The sequence below is a fragment of the Triticum dicoccoides genome, chromosome 7B, assembly GCF_002162155.2.
Source record: "Triticum dicoccoides isolate Atlit2015 ecotype Zavitan chromosome 7B, WEW_v2.0, whole genome shotgun sequence".
Lineage (NCBI taxonomy): Eukaryota > Viridiplantae > Streptophyta > Magnoliopsida > Poales > Poaceae > Triticum > Triticum dicoccoides.
The window spans coordinates 148,527,444-148,532,465 of record NC_041393.1 but is presented as its reverse complement, the minus strand read 5'-3'; positions in this window follow the sequence as shown (position 1 = coordinate 148,532,465).

Sequence of the window (5,022 nt, the reverse complement as noted above, 5' to 3'; positions counted from 1 at the left end):
ACACACACACACTATTAATAAACACTTTTAAAGACATTTGGAAAAATGTTGAACAAATATCTAGAAAATGTTGAGTAAGTATTAAAAAATGTTGAACAAGATTTCAAAAATGTTGAACAGGTATTTGAAAATGTTAAATAAGTACTAAAAATGTTGAACAAGTATTTGAAAAATGTTGAATAATTATTAAAGAAATGTTGAACGAGTGTATGGTTTTTTTAAATGAGTATTTAAAAATGTTGAATAAGTATTAAAAGTGTTGAACAAGTATTTTAAAAATGTCTAAATAAGTATTAAAAAATGTTGAAGAAGTATTTAAAAATGTTTAATAAGTATTAAAATGTTGAAATAGTATTTAAAAATGTTTAAAAAACGTTCGGACAATGTACGTGTGTGCCAAAAATGTTGGTCACTTATTAAAAAAACATTTTTGACATATACAAAAATGTAGTGTGAAAAAGAAATCAAACATAAGGAAAAAAACAAAAAATGAAGAAGAAGAAAGAAAACCAAAAAAAAGGAGAAAAGAAAGAAAACCATACAAAAATTGGAGAAGAATAAAAAGAAACCAAATAAAAATGAAGAAAACGCTATCAACGTAGAAAGAAAAAACAGAAAAAACCCATAAAAAAATAGAAATAACCGAATTCGTTCTCTCAAGTAAGGAACGTGCCACCAACTTACCACGTGCAAAGTCATTGGCGCAGTGGCCTGGCGTCACGAGCTCTTTCCCTAGCGACCCGAGATCGCTCCCCGCTTCTCCCTATTTTCCGTTACCTTTTTGGTTCGAACGCTGCGCAAAAATGGGCCGGCCCAACTAGTCTACAACCTTCAGCGAAACATGCTCGCACGATCGCTTAATGCGATAAATAGCATTCGCGGCGTGGGGCGCCACCAGTCGCGGCAGCGCATACCCTCGCACCCCCCCCCCTGCGCGCCCTGTTGGGCCGGCCCATGCGCGAGGCGGGGCGCCCCCTTTTTTTCGTTTTCGTTTTTTACTTTTACTTTTTCATTTTCTCTTTTTTGTTTTATTGTTCTAACCTATTAACCTATAAGAAGGCTGGCCGACCCGCCCATCTGAGGGCTCCCTCGATTTCGTGCCGTTCTGCCCGTTCGATCGCCTCTGGTCTGGTTAGTGCGCTCGTGTGGCCCGTTCGATTTGACTGCCTATTTTGATCCAACGATCCTGCGTGGAATCCGATGACCAATGGGCTCACCGAGTTCTTCCTTTGGCTGGGTTCAAAGATCTTCAGTGACCACTCCTCGCGCGTCGCGTGGCTTGTTCACGCTGACCGGCGGCGTGCGTCGTGGGCAAGCCTCGGAGGGGTTGGCCGGAGCGCATGCACCCGGTTTCTACACCGGCGTATGTGCTTTGACTATGACGAGTGGGCCAGTGCCGCCCCTGATCCCACTTGTCGGTTGCCCTGCCTGCATGTCACACGGTGTAGGTTAGAGTTTTCTCGACCCAAGAGGTTCAAACTCTAGGGTGCGCTTGTTCCTATGGCCCTACTCTGCCCTCACCACCTCACGGCGATGCTGCAACGAGCACGAGCTAAGGAAGAAGAGCTATGGACACTGCAATTACCCAGGTTCAGGCCATCTCGCGGTGTAAGACCCTATTCCTGCTTGTCTAGATTGCTTGAGGGAGAGAGTACAATGGTGTGCTCAAGTTCTCGGGTGGATCCACCTCCTCTACGGCGGCAGCCTGCCCTCCTTTTATATCGTGCCTATGGTCCTCTTCCCCCGAAAATACTTGGCGGGAAGGGTTGCCACAACGGCCACTTTGAAGGGGGTCAGGAGAGCAGTTTATCCTGACTAAAGGTGGTCTTCGCCTCACTCTGTGCATTTTGAAACCGAACCGAAAAACCATACCGAAAATAAACCGAACCAAACCAATTTTATGGTTTTTATGGTTTATGGTTTTGATATGGTATGAACTTTTCATACCGTTTTTGAACTTTGGTTTTTATGGTATATACTGAAAAAACCAAATGGTTAACCAAATAAACCGAGGTGAAAAATAAATTTATATTTCTTGAGGCAAACAACCATACAAGTTATCATTTTTCTTCTACATGAGCTAAATTCACAGCCAAACACGTACATTTTCTCGTAACATAGTCATTTCTCTCTTTCAAAAATGCTAAGAACGTCCATAACTATCAAGGGATAAATCCATTCATGCATATATACTTGTATATATAGTTATATACTATTTCTGTAAAATAGTATGTGTTTTGAGTCATAAATCTGTAAATTGTTATTACCTCATTTTCAAATTCGCGTCAATTTTGGTTATTATGGTATATACCGAAACCATACCGAAATAATTTGGTATATATCGAAACCGAACCGTATTTTAATTTCATACCGTATTTACCGAAGTATTAATACCGTACAAACCGAAAAACCGTATAAACCGAACCATGTAAACCAAATAAACCAAACGCACAAAGTGATCTTCGCCTGCAAAAGCCTCCTGCCGTGATGCGCTGGTGGGCTCGGGAATGACATCCGCCCTGGTTCACTCGCCGTCTTGGTCCTCTTGCACCGACCAAGCAACCTTTGGAAACGGCTTTGGGAACTGGTGGCTGGCCTTGCTCCCTTAGCACGGAAGAGGAAAACCTCCTCATCCGCGCCTGCTGGCGCGACCTCTGGCACCACCTGTCGCCTAGCGCGTCACCCACATGAAGACTCTGCACCGCGCGAAACTTGTTTGCCTCCGCGAGGGGCCTCGAGAGGCGGCCTAGGGAGACAGCCCCGCGAGAGGGCCTCGCGGGGCTCCTGGTGGCGCCTTCGATCCTCCCGAGGCACCTGCTGACCTAGGCCTCACGAGGGTCCTACTCATGAAGTTCGGTGGCGGGTCGCCCGTCGGCCCGAGTTACGCGTTGCGCATTGGGCCATAGGTAGACGGGTCTGGGTACCCTCAGTCCCACATGCCCGACGAACCGCTTTTGGAGGGCCGCTCCTCGCGCGCTGCCTGCGCCTTGCATTGTGGGGGCTATTGTGTCCTGCGTCAGCTGTGGAGGGGTGGGCCGGAGCATGTCCACCCGCGTTTGTGCAATGATGGGTGGGCCACCGCTACTCCTGGCCCCGCTCGTCGGATCCTCCATTAGCTGGGTCGCATTTTCTCGGGTGGACCACTCCTAAGGCTTTGTGTCGCACGTTGCCCACCTCCCGCGTCATGCGGGAGCCGCAGAGCAGTTGGCTGCGTCGTGTGTTGTGCTGTTTGCGGGAGGCGTGGTCAGGTTGTGTCCTTGAAAGCCCCTCGCCAAATCCCCTCCCTCCTCAATCTCTCTCCCTTGTCAGCCACCACAACACGAAGCCATGAAACCAAAAGGCCGCGAATGCGGGGGGAAAGCGGCAGGGGTTGGTGCAACGGCAAATGAGGATGGGGTCAGTCATGGAGGGAAGCTCACCGACCGGAGCAAGGAGGCATGATCGGCCATGGAGGAAGGCTCACTAGCCAGAGTAACAGGAGCAACTGCAGCCGCTCGTCGGCCCGACTCACCGCCTCCTCTGCTATGGCCCGCACGGTCGAGAGGGGCAACTGCGTCGTAACTGGCATCAAGTTCAGTAGCCGCCGCCTCCTATCCTCTTCAAATCTAGTAAGCCCTCTCGTGAGTGCATCGGGGGCTGTCGTGCCTATAGAACATGGTTATTGGGAAACTGCCTGACACCCTAAACGAGTGTGGCTATCTGATACGTCTCCAACGTATCTAGAATTTTTGATTGTTCCATGCTATTATAGTATCAATCTTAGATGTTTTATATACATTTGCAAGCAACTATATATCATTTTCTGGGACTAACCTATTAACTTAGTGCCTAGTGCCAGTTGCTATTTTTTGCTTGTTTTTGGTTTTATAGAATATCAATACCAAATGAAGTCCAAATGCCACGAAACTTTTTGGTAATTTTTTGGACATAAGAGACCCTGGAAGCTTTGGGAGGGGACGAGAAGATGGAGCAGTGGCCCACGAGGCACCAGAGCATGCCCAAGGGGTTAGGGCGTGCCCTGGTGGCTCGTGGGGCCCATGTGACTCCGTTTGACCTAACTCCACCTCTATAAATTCTCAAAAACCATGAAACCAACAGGGGAGTCCATGAAATACTTTTTCCGCTGCCACAAGCCTCCGTTCTCGAGAGATCCCATCTGGAGGCCTTTTCCGGTACTCTACCGGAGGGGGAATCAATGATGGAGGGGTTCTACATCAAACTTGCTGCCCTTTCGGTGATGTGTGAGTTACCAAAGACCTACGAGCCCATAGTTAGTAGCTAGATGGCTTCTTCTCTCTCAATGTTCTTCAATACAATGTTATCCTTGATGTTCTTGGAGTTCTATTCGATGTAATCACTTTTTGCGGTGTGTTTGTTGGGATCCAATGAATTGTGAGTTTATGATCAGATCTATCCATGATTATTATTTGAGTTTTCTCTCAACTCCTTTATGCATGATTACTATAGCTTCATATTTCTTCTCTAATCTATTGCTTTGGTTTGGCCAACTTGATTGATTTATCTTGCAATGGGGAGAGGTGCTTTGTGATGGGTTCGATATTGCAGTGCTCAATCCCAGTGACATAAGGGGACACGACACATATGTATTATTGTCATTTAGGATAAAAGGATGGAGTTTATTCATACATGAGTTTATCTTGTCTACATCATGTCATCTTGCTTAAGGCGTTACTCCATTCTTTATGAACTTAATACTCTAGATGCATGCTGGATAGTGGTCGATGTGTGGAGTAATAGTAGTAGATGCAGAATCGTTTTGGTCTACTTGTCTCGGATGTGATGCCTATGTATGATCATTGCCTTGGATATTGTCATAATTATTTGCTTTTCTATCAATTGCCCAATAGTAATTTGTCTACCCACCATATGCTATTTTTAATGAGAGAAGCCTCTAATGAAAACTATGCCCCCCGGGTCTATCTTTTATCATATATTAAAACTAAAAATACCTTGCTGCATTTTTACTTTATTTATTTTATTTTCCATTTTTGTCCGATTTGT